Below are 18,756 nucleotides of genomic sequence, written 5' to 3' on the forward strand. Positions count from 1 at the left end.
TTTTTATTTTTAATTGGATTTTCTAATTTATTAATTTATTTAATTTTTTTGTATTATATTTTTTATAATTAAAATTATATGAAATATAATCTGTGTTTAGAAAAGTAATAATATTTGATAACACTCTCTATTGAATTTTCAATAAATGAGTACTATGTTATGATATTATGTAAGTGAGAAATGATTTCATTGTCTCATTTAATACCATTCTTAATAATGAGATCAGAATGAAAATGTAACTAAGAATTCAAATATATTCTTTATCTGAGACTAGATTTTTATTTGAAAAGTGAATCTGAAACCTTTAATATTTGAAATAATGGGATTTGAAATTAATGTAATGAATATAAAATAATGATCAGAAGTAATGCTTTTAGGCAATATAATAACTGTAAAGTTTAATTCTATTTTCAGACACGGTTACACGGTCAGTCTAGTATACAAAGACACTTGAACAATCAAAAATCTCTGAAGTAAGAGTGACAGGTTTGAAAATGAGAGTTCATGAATACAAAGACTCAAGAATGAATCTCAAAGCTCAAACACAGTCTTCAAACTGTCAAAGATATGAACACTTTGTAATCTCTTATTTCAGAGACTTAAAGTGTACATTCTGTGCTAGAAATTACAAAACTAGTGAGTATAAATGTGAAACATGCTCAAAAAGAGATGAAATATGTTAATATACTCTGCTTAAATGCTCTAACTGTAAAGAAAAACATGTATCTAGCTCAAAAGAATGCACATTTGCTTCAAGAACTCAAAAGAACTGAAGAAAAGATGCAGCTCAAAGTCAATCTAAAACTGAAGAGAATAGTCAAATCAGTAAATCTACAACTATAAGCTTAAAAAGAAGAAACTCTCAATTATCTAAATCTTCAAACTTCAATTCTTCAGATAAATGTAAATAGAATTTGAATCCTCAAACTTCTGTTAAGATTAGAGAATTGAGAAATGACTCTGATGATAAACTAGATAGAATGTAAAATGTTGAGAATCCTGCTTTTTAAAATAGTTATAATCTACTATCTGATGATAATGATTAGATTCTACTCTATCTCTACTCTCTTTTAGTATGAATATACAATAAAAACAATAAAAAATGTTTAAAAACTCTTCAAAAATCACATTTATTTAAAATAATGTGAATAGAAACTCAAATTGCATTTATTCTTGTCTTAAAATTGTATTTGAATAAAAAGGTGATTTTATACTTCTTCAGAAACTGAATTTTAATGCTGAGTAAAAATACATTATTTCTAATTCAAGCTACTACTGCTTTCTATCTCAAAAGTCTGAGATAATGTTAAGAGTAGTGATCTATGAAAGAAAGAGAGTAAGCTATTAATTTAATCTAAGATTTAATATTATGTCTGACCCTGATATTCTAGTGAGTAATATTATAGATAAAGAGAATAAGGTTGATACTATACAGCTCATAAATATGTATAATAAAAAGTCATTGAAGAAAAATAACAATATCTGAACAATTAATATTGGATTTTTGAATATAACTCTGTTAAAAAAATCTATAATTATAGAAGATTTCAATACACATTATCTCTGATGAAATTCAGAATACAAAAGAGTAGTAAGAGCAGATAAACTAGTTGAATAAATCTTTAAACATTTAATAGATCTAGTTAACAAGTCTGATCAATTAATATTCTTTAGAAAAGATGTGAAACAGAAATCTATTATAGATCTAATCTTTATATCATAAAATCTAATTAAAAAAAGACATATAAACTGATTTATTAATTCAAATGAGACATCAGAATCAGATTATGAGATTATTCAATTTAATATTGAACTAAGTGAAAAATAAATGAGGAAAAACTCTCTTCTCTCTAATCAGTATAACTTTGAAAAAGCTAATTGAAAAGTAGTGAGAGAAAGTATAAAACTGTTAAAATCTGAAAAGCAGAGTGAACTCTATTGAAATCTCAGTCAAGATATCTCAAAGAAAATGCTTGAAAATAGAGTAAAGATCATTACATCTATTATTCTAATAAGTATTAGAGATAATATTGTAAAGAAAAAGTCTTCTAAGTATTTCAAATCTTGATGAAATGAGAATATTATATCTAAAAGAAAATAATTAGTCACTGCTAGAAGAGATTAAAAGAATAATATAATATCTAATAAAGAGTTGAAAGATATCAGAAATGAATATTTTTCAGATATTAAAAAAGCTAAAACAGACTACTGAAACAAATTTCTTGAAGAAGTATAAGAAAAAGAAGTTTTTAAAGCTTTTAACTATACTAAAATAAGAAGTGTAGTAAAACTTTCAGTCTTAGAATATAAGTTTCAGAATGAATCATATACAGTAAATTCTTTTGAGAAAGAATATTAAGCTTTTATAGAAATTCTTTTTCAAAACTCATCAGATTCAGATTCACATAGAAAGAGAATATATTACTTTATAACTATATTAATGAAAATAACTGAGAATGATCTGAACTTATATAAAATGAATTAGAGTCAGCTATCTTCTTAAGTTTAATTAAAACTGCTGTAGAACCTGATTCAATTAATCACTTAATCATTTTAAATACATATTTCTACTTGAAGAATGAATATTTTGAGCTCTTTTTCAATCTCTTGAAAAATGATTATCATTCTGAATACTGAAGAGAAGTCACTGAAGTGATTCTTATAAAACCTAATAGAGAAGCTTTAATTTCTAAGTTATATAGAGTAATATCTCTATTAAGCTGTCTGAGAAAGATTTTAGAAAAGATAATAACTACTAGATTATCTTTTATAAGCTCTATTAATAATTCTCTTCTATTTAGTGAATAAATGAGAGATAGAAAATAATGTTCTGTAATTAACACTGTTCTCTCAGTTATTTATAATATTTAAATATCAAAGTATGAAGATCTGATCTCAACTGTAGTTTTTATTAATATAAAAGATATATTTAATCATGTTTCAAAGTCAAAGATAATTCAGACTTTGAAAATATTAAAACTGTCACTTTCTCTAATAAAATGAGTTAACTGTTTTATATCTAAAAGAATCATACAGCTATTCTTTGATAAAATAAAATAAGATAAGACTGATATAAAAATAGAAGAACTGTTAGAATCTCTAATCTTACTTATTTTATTTGTAATATACACTGCATATCTATTCAAGAATAGAGACATGAAAATAGTGAGATCTTTAAGTTATGTAAATGATATTAATCTAGTCTACAGTTCAAAAACAATTAAAGAGAATTTAAAAATAATTGAAAAAGCAGTAAAGAAAATCTTTGTTAGAGTAGATATCAATTAAATTCAATTTGATATAAATAAAACTGAGTTAATTCATTTCATTTCTACATTCAATGAGAAAAAACTATGTCTAACTCTTTTTAAATAAAGAGATTAAACTCAGTTTGAAGGTTAAATAATTAAAAGTATGATTAAACTCTAAGTTAAATTTTAAATATTATATTCAATAAAGAACTATCAAGACAGAAAGACTATTGAATAGTATAATCAGACTATTAAATACAGACAGAGATCTATTCTTTTCAGACTATGGAGACAGTTATACATAGTCTGTATCATCTCAGTAGCTGATTATGAAGTTTAAGTTTAATGAAATAATCAAGAAAATTTCACTGAACTCTTTCAAAGTCTGTAAAACAGAGCTTTGAGAAGAATTCTGAGAGTATTTTAATCATCTTCTATTAAAGTAATGAAAATTAAAGCTTCAATTCTCTCTTCTGATATTAGATTTGAAAAGATCTGTATAAACTATACTCTGAGAATTATAAAGATAAGCTTAAATTATATAATCAGAGAAAGAGTCTCTTCTTCATTTTCATTAATTAACTCTGAAAATGAACTGAATTGAAATAGATTTCTTAATTGAAATGAAAATAATTCTTCAAAGAAAATACTCTCTCAACTATACAGACTATACTCACTGATTAAAAATCAATTTTCTTTATTAAATATTGAAAAAGTTGTTTATGAGAAGATATCTCTCTGAAGAGAAAAGCTTGAATCTCTCATAGACTTATAAATAAGTGAACTATCTAAAGAGAGAGATTATAAACAGTATTTGAAGAGAATCTCTATAATTAATATAAAAGACTCTATTCTGATTTACTCAGATGGCTTAAAAAATGAGAATTTGAATAGATTAGATATAGATATTACTTATACTGAAGATAATATTAATTTTATCTCAGACTTCTGAAATTTAGACTGTGAATCTGAAGTCTTTGATACTGAACTATTTATAATAGTAAAAGCTTTCAAACTTATTGAAATAAAATCTTATAAAAGAGAAAATAGTTTAAAAGAGATATGAATATTCTCTGATAGTCAAGCTGCTTTAAAAAGACTTAGAAATAGTCAGATTCATGATAATTAAATGAATCTTGAACTGATTTAAAACTCTGTTATAAAAATTTAAAAAAGAAGAATATTAAAACTGATAATTCATCTGCACTGAGTTACTACTTATATAAATATCTATGACAATGAATTGACTGATTCAGCTGTAAAAAAGAGCTCAGAATTAAGCAGATCTATTTAAAAAATAGTATTCTGATCTTTTATAAAGAGAAAGATAAAAGAATTTTATTTAGATAAATGAAATGAAAGCTGGCAGAAACAACAGAGAAGTATACATTATTCAAGATTTGAAACAAAACTCAAGTGCAAATCTTGTTTAATTAAATATAAAAAGAAAATATTCTCATCTATAATTCAGCTGAAACTAGAACATGAATATTTTAAATCTTATATATAAAGATTTGATGATAGATTTGATTCAATAGAATGCTTATTCTGCAATGTAAATGAAAATTCTGAATATATTGTAATACACTGTACATTATATAATAGTCTCAGAGCCAGATTGAAAGAGAAGTATAATCTAAATCAATTAAATATAAGATTCTTATTCTCAACTGAGACAGGAATTAAATACTTAATAGACTTTCTATCAGAAACTCAAGCAGCTACAAGAAAATAGCTAAATTCAGAAATATCTGAATATGAAGAGAGAGAAATTGATCAGATATAGTCTATTAAAACAGCTATACACTATCTTTTAATAATATTGTTTTGTTATAGTCTCTCTTTACTTTACTTTTTCTTTTCTGTTCTTTTCTGTCTACTTATTTAATGTGTCTATCTTTAAGACTTTGTTCTCTTTTCCTTTGTTATGATATTTTCAAATGATTTCAAAGTATCAGAAGATGTTAAAATACTGCAATTTATAAAGAGTTTTTATTTTCTAAGCTGGAATTTTCTGATTTTGCATATCTGAAATTGGTAAATGTATAATAGTTAACTCTACAGATATTAGAAAAACCCTGAGAACTAAAAGTTCTCAGATAGATGTCATAGTCTCTGACTGTATACATCTATAATTGAAGAATAATAATAATAATAATAATAATAATAATAGTCACTGAACACTGTATTATATAGAGATTGTATAAGAGTAGTGACTAGCAGATAAAGAAAAAGTGTAAGAAGAGAGAACAGATAATAAATTAATTATCAACTATAAGAGTCAGCTATAAAAAGATAAAAGTTATCATACACATCTTATTCATTTTCATATTCTATATGTTTTATTCATTTTCAATGATATGTTATTCATAAGAATGCTGAAAGTAAAAAGAAAATTTCAAAACTCAAGATTTATAAGACACTTCAGAGCTATAAGCTACTCTCTTAATAATGCTACACATATCTCTAATTTCTCTACTGCTCTATGTAGAATATTAATATTATTTACTATAAGATTGACTGAAATGTCAATATAGAAATGTGTATATATATGTGTAGAAAAATTGAAGAAGAGTGTAAGATCTGCAGAATCACAAGTCAGAGCAGAGCGAGTGAAGATAAGAGAAATAGAAGAAGAAGAAAGTACAGACAGACTGAATAAATAATAATAAGAGTCATTAGAGCTGAATACTTATAATCTAATATACACATAATCTTCTCTGCAGAAGAGAGAGAGAAAACATAAGAGAAGCTTAAGAGTGAGAGAGAATAGTCTTGATAGAATTATTATCTTTGAAAATTAAAATAATCTCTGATACTGAAGCAACTAAGAATCATTAATATATGAAAATATGAAAAACAAAGATAATAATTACTGAATTCACACTCACTGATTTTACAATTGTATACATAATTACAACATATATGAGACTTCTCAGAAAGAGAGAGAGAGACATGAGAGAATACAGAAAGCAGAATACAGTATATAAACAGCTTATTCTTATAATAATATCTTAGATAAGATGTATAAGTCTTATATCTATAAGTGTAGAAGAGTATAATATCTGTATTTATAAGAAGCCTACGCCGAATAGATCGGTATAATATTATAGGTCTTATATAACAAAGATAAAAACATTAGAGAAGGAAAGAAAGAGAAAGTGCAAGAATCAGTGATCAAGGTGGATATTTATACGCGTATGTGATGGTGTACACAGTGGAGCTTCGGGGCGGGAGAATATACACGCGTTCATAGCAGCCAAGAATCAGTGATCAAGAATGGCTGAGAATCAGAGCATAAAGGTTCAAGAATGAAGTGATTGAGATCTGTGAAGTGTAATGAAATAGTCTATATAATTGATCAGGTGCAGTCTGTCACATTAGTCCCTTCTTTCAGAAGCAGTTCTTATCAGTCAAGAGCTGCTGTTTCAGATAACACAGAACTCAGAGTTCAGATCAGTTGATTGTAGTCAACTCATTTCATAAGATATTATCAGCTACAGTCATAGAGTCTCTTATCAAGAATATTCTCAATCTCTCACTCAAGCTCATTATCTTCTTCTATGATGCCTGGTAACTGTCAGTCAGAAGTCAGTTGAGAAGAGAACAGATCAGTGATAGCATAGCAGAGCAAGCTTATGTGAAATACATTATGAATCTCTGATGATGTGTCAAGACAGTAGTTATGACTATCTAGAACTTCTATCACTTTATACTTGACATGACAGTAATCTAGCATATAAGATGAACATGTGGTTTATATATTCTTAAGATTCAATCATATCAGATCTTCTATCTTATAGTGTTCAGTGAGATCTCAGTGAACATTGATTTGATTCTCTTGATCTTGTTTCACAGTTGTCATGAAGACCTCTACTCAATCACAGACATCTCAGAGTTTCATTACTATATTATCAGTGATCTGAATCAGGCTGTGAGAGTTCAGTGTGAACTGTGTAATCTCTAGAAGATTCAACACTTTCATGTGATATTCATGTGTAAGAAAGAACAGATTTATATCTGTTACAACAGTATCTTGACTGTTGATAGCAATCTCTGCATGTAGAAGAAGATTATATTAATCATCTTATAAGTAGTTACAGAACTTTCAGAGATAATTCTTCACAGTCTGAATTGTCTGTTCTGATGCATTATCAGTCTCAGAGTGATAGACAGTTGATAGACAGTGTATAATCTTGAGAACTTGACAGATTCTTATTCAGAGAGTGCTCATGAATTGACAGTCTTGATTCAATACTATAGATCTCAGTAATTCATGCATCTGATAGAATAGGCTCTGTAAAAAAGCTTCAGTGACTTGTTCAGCATTCATCTTATCACAAGATTTCAATATTATATCTTTGCTCAGTCAATTCACAAGGATCAGAATGTTTCTACAACTCTTGCTCTCAGATAAATCAACAGCAAAGTCAATTGCTACATCTTATCAGATTCTATCAGAGATATTAAGTGATTTCAATAGATCTTTTCTACAGTTCTTTCATGAGATAATAGAAGAATAGTAATTACAGTTTCAGATAAAGTATCTGATACTGTTTGATATCTCAGGTCAGTAGAACTCTTAGAAGATTATTCTATACAGTTATTCACAGTCTGAATAATCAGTTATACATAAATTATGTATCTCTTGCATTATCTGAGTATATAAGAGTTCAGAGTGAGAGACTCAGTGTCATTTACAGAATCATAGAGTGTTATTATCATCAATTGAACATTCTGAGATATCAGTTCTTATACATAGTTCTGAGGAAAATTAAGATGCTTCTTGATATACTACTTCAGTAAGAGTCTGAAGAAGTTCATCTGTCTGAGCTGCTGTATATTACAGTTCATTCAGTGTAGAGAAAGTGAAGATATCAATAGCAGTTCTAACTGAGAAAGCATGTATAGTGTCATGAACTGTTTCATCTTGATTAACTAGTATCTTCAGGTTTAAGAGCCAGTGCTCTCAGTTTATTCAGCAAGTATCTATTACATCAGATAACATATCTTACTCTCATCATAAGAGAACATCTGTCATCAAGTTCTGACTATCAGAACAGTAGTATATTGTAAAATAAAAGCAGCTTAAGAACTCAGATCATCACATCTATTATTCAGTGAGTTTATAGATAGTTATGAAGTATTTGAGATTCTTATAATCTGTAACTATCTCAAATTCAGAGATACTTTAAAGTTCAGAGTCTCATTCTTTTAAACAGTGTATAATCATGAGAAGTTCCTTGTCATAGATCTCATAATTGTATTCAGTGAGACTCAGTTTCTTAAATATGAAGACATATGATTATAGAACCTCTTCATTATTATATTACAATATCACTTCTTCTATCACATAGTCAGAGAAATCAGCCTCAATAACTGTCTTATAATCAGAATCAAATGTTATTAGCAGAGAAGTATTAATGAATATCTTCTTCATCTGTATAAATGCAGCTTCAGCATTCACTGATCATTGAAATACTGAGTCTTTCTTAGTGAGATCTATAAGTGGTCTCATGATATCTGAGAAGTTTCATATAAATCACTGATAGAAGTTAGTAAATTCAATGAAGCTTTATACATCTTTCACAGTACACAGAGCTTCTTATTCAAGAATAACAGAGACTTTCTCAGAATTCATTTGAATTCCCTTGCCAGCTTCTATAATAAAATTCAGATACTTGATACTCTTGACTTCAAAATCACACTTGTTAATATCTATCAGTCATTCTGCTTCTCATAGTCATTGTAATATCTTTTACACATGCTCTTGACATTCTTTTCTGAATTCATCAGTGAAGATGAGAATGTTATCTAGATAAGCAGATACAAACTTATCAAGAAAATCTCAGAGTATTCAGTTGATATACTTCTGAAATATACTGAGAATATTAGTCAGTTCAAAGAATGTGACTATTCATTCAAAGAGATTATAACATGTTTGAAATGCTGTAAGTCATTCATCTTCTTCAGCAATACAAATCTTATGAAACACAGTGATGACATCTAGTTTTATAAACTATTGAGCTCACTCAATCTGTGCTAGAGTTTCATTGATGAGAGATAAGAAGTATCAATCTTTCTTTGTCAATCTGTTCAGATCTTGATAGTTCACACAGAATCAGAGTTCTTCATCTGGTTTCTTTGTAAAGAGAATAGAAGCTGCAGTGAAAGTGTTGCTAATGCATATAAATTCTTTATTCAACAGATTATTGAGTATCTTTCAAAGAAGAAGAAGTTCATCTCAGAACATGTTATAAAGAGAGTCTCATGACAGTTCAGAATTCTTATCATTCTTTTTCTCTAACTTAATACTGTGATTCACTTCAGAACCTTGTAAGAGAGATATATTCATAATATTATCTTATCAGAAGATATCTAGATATTCATGATATTATTAAGAGAGTTTCATACAAGAATCTGTTATTGTAATATAAGATAATTTTTCTAGAGTCTTTTTGATATTGATCAGACTGATGAAATAGATTGATACATAATTCTGCTATCAGTAATTCTTTCAGTGACTTCTTTTTCTGAGCATTTCATAGGTATTGACAGAGATCTGTGTCAGATCAATAGTCTTATGAATGTCATCTTCAAGAATTCTATCATTGTTAGAAAATATCAAGCTTCTGTTTCAAGCATTTAATAAGATGCCTTGTTCAGATAGTCAGACAAGTTCTAGCATAAGATTATAATCAAGATTATCAACTTCATATACATAGACATCTTCACATTGATGTTCTCTCACATCTATGATCAGCTTCATCATGTAACAGATACAAATGTCTTTTAAATCATCAAATTCTGTAAGAAGTTGAGGTTTTGATAAAGAAATATACTGGAGATTATGATGTCTTACAACTGAAGATTTTATCATTATATAGTGACATAGACTGCTGTCTATCATAGCTTTCATATTATACATGTTATCAATCACAGTAGATACAAGAGTTGCATTCATTATCATCTTCTCTTCAAATTATTATCATTCAATCTCTTCAAGCTTCTGTTTATGAATTTGAATAGAAGCTAATCTTTTCTCTGTTTCACTGAAGTATTCTTATAGTTATCTTCTGAATCTTTCTCTAATGTAACATGATTGATGTGAACAGACACTGATTCATTCTTCAAATGAGAAGATGCTGATCTTTCTCTCAAGTATGAAGGTATATAGATTGATCAGCAGTTGAAAGCAATGTGTTCTGATCAGTTACAGTTGATATACACTTCATATTGATATCAATCAGTGACTTCTTCAGAAGTGATCTCAGAGACTCAGAAGCCTGTTCAGACAGTGAAGACTCTTGCTTATGTATAGACATTTGAGTCTATTCAATTCATAGCATCTGTATCATTGTTATTCCTCAGTGCAGGTGTATGAGTCATTGAGATGTAATATCTTCTATTACTATTCTGTATATTCTTGAGCTTAGTAAGACAGTCATTCATTGTCTGAAGCTGTGTGCAGAAGTCTTCATAAGTCTGATCTTCATCTGCACTTACAGAAACTTGTAAGAGTTTGAAAGTTAATGTCTTCTTGAGCATGCTAATCTTCATTCAATTCTCTCAAGATTAATTACCTGCTTCTAGAATCTTGATGTTGAAGTCAGAAATGAATGTTGTAAGAGAAATGTTTCTCTGTCAGATACTCTATAGTCAATCTAATGCTTTCTGTTATATGACAGTGTCTCAGAACAGAATATCAAGATGTTTTATAATATTATCAGATATTCACAATACTGATTCACATGCTTTCATTCATGAATGAAACTTCTGTTTCACACAATCTTTTAATTGTTCATTGATATATCAATCTTGATTAATTAATGAATCAATGACATCTTCATCTACACTCAGTTTCATGAGCATTTTCATTCTTCATGATGAGTAGAGAGTGAGATCAGAAGTATCAAAATATGTGAGAGTATCTAAGTGTTCTTTCAGTGCTTTTGTATTTGATTCTGTAGATATTGAAATTGCATGAATTAGTTGTTGAATCTCTTCATATTACCATTATTAAGTTGCATGCATATCAGCTATTTATTGTTATTATAGTTTCAACATTGCTCAGAGTCACTGTGACACTGTGTCTATGCTTGTGTTCAAGGGTTTCATATTATCATTAGACATGGTTATATCAATTGTCAAATGTGTAATTGTATTCTCATATGTCTGAGTGTCAGAACTCTCAGATCTTTCACTGACATTCTCTTATAAGATCTTATTCTCTTCATAAGATCTTGTTACAGGGCCAGGGCAACTGGCAAGCAAGCTTCTATCTGGGGACTATCTGGGGACTCAGTGTCCACTTAACTGTTTGACTGTTTCTCTATTTCTTACACATTGTTACACATTTGAATATCTCTTGATGAATAATCATTCCTGATGAGGAGATGATGAACATTTTTATAGTGTAAGAGGCCTACACCAAATAGATTGATATAATATTATAGGTCTTATATAACAAAGATAAAAACATTAGAGAAGGAAAGAAAGAGAAAGTGCAAGAATCAGTGATCAAGGTGGATATTTATACATGTATGTGGTGGCATACGCGGTGGAGCTTCAGGGCGGGAGAATATACGCGCGTTCATAGCGGCTGAGGATCAGTGATCAAGAATGGCTGAGAATCGGAGCGTACGCATTCAAGAATGAAGTGGTTGGGATCTGTGGAGTGTAACGGAATAGTCTATATAATTGATCAGGCGCAGCCCGCCACAGTATTTCTGTTTCTGAAAACATGAATATTCTTTATCTGTATAATAAAGTTACATAATAGATATTACAGAATAGACTGATATAAGTCTATTATTTCAAAAATATTTATCAAAGTGAATGTATCTGTGATGAGCTGCGCCTGATCAATTATATAGACTATTTCATTACACTTCATAGATTTCACTGAAAGCTTCAATTCTCAGTCACTAATTCTTAATTAAAAAACTCACAGAATTTCTATTCTTTCACTCTGAGGTTTCACTGTGTACATAGAATTTCTATTCTTTCACCTCAAAGCTTCATCATGTACATGTATAAATATTCACTTCAATTGCTGATTTATGCACTTTCTCTTCTTTTCTTCTTTAATGTTTTTCATTTTGTTATATAAGATCTATAAATATTATACTGATCTATTCAGTGTAGGCCTCTTACAATTAGAAAATGTTCATTGTCTTCTTATTAGAAAGTGATTATTCATTGAGAAGATATTCAAACATGTAACAATGTGTAAGAAATAAGAGAAATGAATAATCAGTTAAGTAGACACTGAGTCTCAATCAGTTGAGTGAATACTAAGTCTCTAGATAGAAGCTTGCTTGCCAGTTACTCTGGCTCTGTAACAAGATCTCATAAGAGAATATCAGTGAAAGATCTGAGAGTTCTGACATCTTAGATGTATAAGATATTCATATGATTACACTTGTTCTGATTTCACAGATATCACACATCTGATGAATGATATAGCTATGTCTACTGATAATATAAGAGAACTCTTGAATGCGAGTATAGACACAGTACCACAGTGACTCTAAGCAATGTTGAAATTACAATAACAGCAGATAGCTGATATGCATGCAACTCAATAATGTTAATATAAAGAAATTCAACAATTGTCTCAACAAGAAATCTCTACACAGACAATTTCAACACTGATAGAATGAAATATAGATATAATATAAATGCTGAAGAAATGCTTAGATACTTCTGTATATTTTAATACTTTCAATCTCACTCTCTACTTATCATGAAGGTTAGAAATACTCATGAAACTAAGTATAGATGAGAATGTCATCAGTTTATTAACTAATTACAGTTAGTATGTCAATGACTGATTGAAGAATTGCATAAGACAGAAGTTTCATTCATGAATAAAGGCATGTGAATCAGTGTTCTGTATATCTGATAATATTATTAAATATCTTAATATTCTGTTCTGAGACACTATCATACAATAGAAGATTTAGATTGATTACAGAGTGTCTGACAGAGAAATACTTCTCTTACAATATTCATTCCTGATTTTGACACCAAGATTCTAGAAGCAGGTGATCAATCTTAAGAGAATTGAATAAAGATTAGCATGCTTAAGAACACACTAACTTTTGAACTTCTACAGACTCTTATAAGTGTAAATGAAGATCAAACTTATAAAAGCTTCTGCATACAACTTCAGACATTGAATGATTATCTCACTAAGCTTAAGAGTATATAGAACAGTGATAGAAGATATTATATCTCAGTCACTCATACACCTGTGTCAAAGAATAACAATAATACAGATGTTATGAATTGAGTAGACTTAAATGTCTATATATAAACAAGAGTCTCTGCTATCTGAACAAGTGTCGGAGTTCTCAGAATCGCTTCTGAAGAAGTCACTGATCAATGTCAATATGAGATGTGCATTAACTGTAATCAATCAGAACATATCACTTTCAACTGCTAATTAACCTATGTATCTTCTCACTCAAAAGATGAATCAGTGCCTGTCTGTGTTAATCACATTATGTTAGAGAAAGATTTGAAAGATAACTATGAGAACAGCTCAGTGAAACAGAGAAAAGATTAGCTTCTGTTCAAATTCACAAGCAGAAGCTTGAAGAGATTGAATAATAATAATTTAAAGACAAAATAACAATGAATGCAATTCTTGTATCTACTGTAATAGATAATATATATAATATGAAAGCCATGATAGACAGCAGTCTATACTATTATACAATGATTAAATCTTCAGTTATAAGATTTTATAATCTTCAGTGTATTCTCTTATCAAAATCCTGACTTCTCACAGAATTTAATAATTTAAAATACATTCACACTCATCACATGATGAAACTGAACATAGATGTTGAAGAACATCAACATAAAGATGCTTATATATATAAAGTTAATAATCTTGACTATAATCTTATGCTAGAACTTGTCTGACTATCTGAACAAGACATTTTCTTAAATACTTAAAATAGAAGCTTAATATTTTCTAACAATGATAGGATTCATAAAGATAATATTTACAAGACTATGAATCTTATACAGATCTCTGTCAATGCTTATAAAATACTCTGAAAAAGAAGTCATTGATAAGACTGCTGACAAAGTTACTAATAGTAAAATTATGTAATAATCTATTCTATCAGTCTGATTAATATTAAGAAAGCTCTAAAGAAGTTATTCTGTACTATAATAACACATTCTCATACAAAACTTTCTTAATAATATCATGAATATCTAGATATCTTCTGACAAGATAATAAGGTTACAAATCTACCTCTCTTACAAGGTTCAGAAGTGAATCACAGTATTAAGATAAAAAAGAAGAATGATAAGAACTCTGAATCATCATGAAGCTTTCTTTATAACATGTTCTAAGATGAACTTCTTCTTCTTCAAAAGACACTCAATGATCTGTTGAATAAAGAATTCATATATATTAGTAACTTCTCTGTCACAGCTTCTATTCTCTTTGCAAAGAAATCAGATAGAGAACTCTAATTCTGTGTGAACTATTGAGAACTGAATAGATTAATAAAGAAAGACTGTTATTCTTTATCTCTTATCAATAAAACTCTAGCTTGCATTGAGTAAGCTCAATAATTTACAAAGCTAGATATCATCACTGTGTTTCATAAGATCTGTATTATCAAAGAAGATGAGTATCCCCGGCAGAAAAATACAAAAAGATACCTCGGCGATAATATCAAGCACATAACCAACGGCCGCTTCTGAAGTGCAACCTCCACGGTCTGTCTTCAGTGTATCTAGACATCAACGCCAAGTCTCACCCTCGTACCACCCCTCTCAATCTGGCCCATCCCCGACAGAAAAGTACAAAAAGATACCTCAGCAACTGTACTCGATACATAATCGGCAGACACGACAACTATAAAATCAGTATACCCCAAGGTCTGACTGAGCCTTTGATCCCTGCACAGTGAGATATATTAAATCTAGTTTTAATACCTCAATATTCAATAGATTCTGCAAGGGATTGAGAACAGCAACACTAGGTTTCTATTGAATTTGAGAATTAACTCTATATTGATATAATCATTGACAAAGTCTTCTATTTTGAGATATAAATAACCAGTTCCTCTACATCCTGCTGGCAATATTTACATTATCATATAGAAACAGACTTATATTCTCTATAATATCAAGACTCTGAAGAGGGAAAGTCTTGATAGAGAGTATACAGTAGTGCATATCTTAGCAGTTTCTATCTCATTCTTCTGCAGCAGTTAATGCAAAAAAAAAAAAAAAAAAAGATTTTAGAAATAGTTTTTTACTTCTCTTGAAAAAGTAAGGTGTTTTTCTCTGGGTTTTACACAATATTCTTACAAAGAATTAAAAACAGAGTTATTTTCTGTCATAATTTCATATTCTTTTAAGTAAGAATTACTTTTTCAGTGACTGAAGAGCTTTCATTAATACTTAATTCTTTTTTACACTCTTTATTAAGTGATTTGAGTTGCACACTTGTTGTGTGAGAAGAATTGGATAATTTAGAATAAAATTGAATAGTTTTAATCAATTTCTCTGTAAAAAATTGATTTATTTTTTATCAGTTTTTCTCTCAAAAACTGTCATATCATCTGATTTATTATCAATTGATATCATACTTTTCCTCACTGTATCTCAAGAAAGAGATTGTAAAGATTTTATTGATTTATCTTAAAAATCAATTTTAGTTTATTAGATTCTCTTCATAAATCTAAACTAGTTACTGAACTAGTGTGAAAAAAATCAGGTGTTTTATACACAAAAGTCTGTTATTCTTCTTTTGAAATAGTCTGACCAACTTTTCAATTGAAAACAGACTTGGAAACCTCTTAATTGAAACAGTCTGACCAACTTTTCAATTCAAAAGAGTTTAATAAATATCTCAATTGAATTAGTCTTACCAACTTTTCATTGAGTAAGAACAATGAGTTTGAAAGTACACTCAGTTGATGTGAAAAAGAATGCTTTCTCAAATGCTATTTCTGAGATTGAAATTCTGAAGAGAAGAAAGAAAGAAGAAATAGAGAAACAACAAGTTCTTGAAATACAGGAACTTGAAAAAGCAAGTAAAATTCTTGAAAAGCAGTGTCTGAGTGAGATGAATGAAGAAGTTCTGTTAATTCTTCATACTCAGGCTAGACAACTACAGAAAGTGATCAAGTTCAAACTTGGAATTTCAAACACAGTTCAAAAAACTTTGAAAATTTCTAATACAATCACTGACTCTTCAGTTTACTCTTCTTTCTTTTCTACTTCTTCTTCTTCTTCTTCTTTAAATCAGAAGAAAACATATGCTCAAGCAGCTGAATCTGCTGTCTCTAAACCTGCTGTCTCTAAATCTGCTATCTCAAAATCTGCTCAAAATTCTGAGAAAACTGAGAAGAATACTGCTCATACTTCTAGTGATAGAAGAGTGAAGAAAAAAATGCAAAAAGAGAAAAATCTTCAAATCTCCAGAAATAGAAGACTTATTTTCAAAGTCTCAAATCAGGACATATTGCAGAGAAATAAGCTAAACTCAAACCTCATTTTCAGAATTAGAAATGAAATCAATCAGCAGTTTTTTCTCAGTTAATAACTGATATTGAAGTTCAAAAACCAGTTATAGCTTCAATTGAGTCATTCTTCTTTAGAAACTCTATCATTCTCACTACAATGCCTGAATTCAGTGCAGAATTCCTTATTCAGAATGAGAATCTCTGAAAATCAGCAGTAGAATCTTTGTTAAACATAATAATTCTATCTGAGAGAGATGAAAAGTGAGACAAATTCATTCTTTATAATATTTCAGTTGAAATTTTTGACTGTGAAGAAGAAATGCTACTTTTCAAAAATGAGTTAGAAGAATATAACTTCATTCAACTGAGAAAAGAGCCTGTATGACTAAATTCAATTGCATTCAGATAAAACAGAAGAAATGCCTCTGTTCTAGTATATACAAAGACACTTGAACAGTCAAAGATCTCTGAAGTAAGAGTAGCAGATTTGAAAATAAGAGTTCATGAATACAAAGACTCAAGAATGAATCTCAAAGCTCAAACACAGTGTTCAAACTGTCAAAGATATGAATACTTTACAATCTTCTATTTCAGAGACTCAAAATGTGCATTCTATATCAGAGATCACAAAACTAGTGAGCATAAATGTGAAACATACTCAAAAAGAGATAGAGTATGTCAACACACTCTGCTTAAATGCTCTAATTGCAAAGAAAAACATGCATCTAGCTCAAAAGAATGTATGTTTGCTCCAAGAACTCAAAAGAACTGAAGAAAAGATGAAGCTCAAAGTAAATCTAGAACTGAAGAGAATAGTCAAGTCAGTAAACTCACAACTGCAAGCTCAAAAAGAAGAAACTCTCAACTATCTAAATCTTCAAACTTCAATTCTCCAGCTAAATGTAAACAGAATTTGAATCCTCAAACTTCTGTTAAGATTAGAGAATTGAGAAATGACTCTGGTGATAAACTAGATATAATGTAAGCAGTTGAGATTCCTACTTTTCAGAACAGTTATAATCTACTATCTGATGATAGTGATTAGATTCTACTCTACTCTCTTTTAGTATGAATATACAACAAAAACAACAAAAAAAGTTTAAAAACTCTTCAAAAATCACATTTATTTAAAACAATGTGAATAGAAACTCAAATTGCATTTATTCTTGTCTTCAAATTGTATTTGAATAAAAAGTTGATTTTATACTGCTTCAGGAGCTGAATTTTGATGCTGAGTAAAAATATATCATTTCTCATTCAAGCTACTACTGCTTTTTATCTCAAAAGTCTGAGATAAAGTCAAGAGTAGTAATCTATGAAAGAAAGAGATCAAGATATCAATTTAATCTAAGATTTGATATCATGTCTGACTCTGATATTCTGGTGAGTGATATTATAGATAAAGAGAATGAGTTTGACACTATACAGCTCATAAATATCTATAATGAAAAGTCATTGAAGAAAAATAATAATATCTGAACAATTAATAGAGAATTTCTGAACATAACTTTATCAAGAAACTCTATAATTGTAGAAGATTTCAATGCATATCATCTCTGATGAAATTCAGAATGCAATAGAGCAGTAAGAGCTAATAACCTGATTGAATAAACCTTTGAGCATTGCCCCGGTGGCCGAATGGTTAATGCGGCCACCCGGTAGCACCTTGGCGTGGGAAACCAAGGCGCGTGGGTTCGAAACCCGCAGGGGATACATTAAATCCGGAACTCAAGCACCTCAGGTTTCTAATAAATACAGAGGTGTACAAATCGCTCCAATGAATCGCTCTATGTTCCTGGGCTGGGAAGTTATTATCGCATGTATCTAATTGTCCCTCCTTTGTATTTTCCTATGTTCTTGTTATCTTGGCGTGGTCTCAACACCTGTATTTCCTCCTGTATAACCAACACTTGACCTGTATTTAACATCACGCAAGGACTCATCATAAGCTCCGCTTGCATATGAGTATAATGGAAGAATAATAATAATAATAATAATAA

At 29.2% G+C, this 18,756-nt stretch overlaps 1 pseudogene across 1 annotated transcript; it reads left to right on the forward strand.

Moving 5' to 3' along the window:
• The first annotated feature begins 18,380 nt into the window (after positions 1–18,380).
• On the forward strand, positions 18,381–18,469 carry BDBG_17857 (annotated as a pseudogene). The gene has a single exon. The product of its transcript is annotated as a tRNA-OTHER (tRNA).
• Positions 18,470–18,756: the final 287 nt, after the last annotated feature.

The sequence above is a fragment of the Blastomyces gilchristii genome, assembly GCF_000003855.2.
Source record: "Blastomyces gilchristii SLH14081 genomic scaffold supercont1.28, whole genome shotgun sequence".
NCBI classification, from domain to species: domain Eukaryota; kingdom Fungi; phylum Ascomycota; class Eurotiomycetes; order Onygenales; family Ajellomycetaceae; genus Blastomyces; species Blastomyces gilchristii.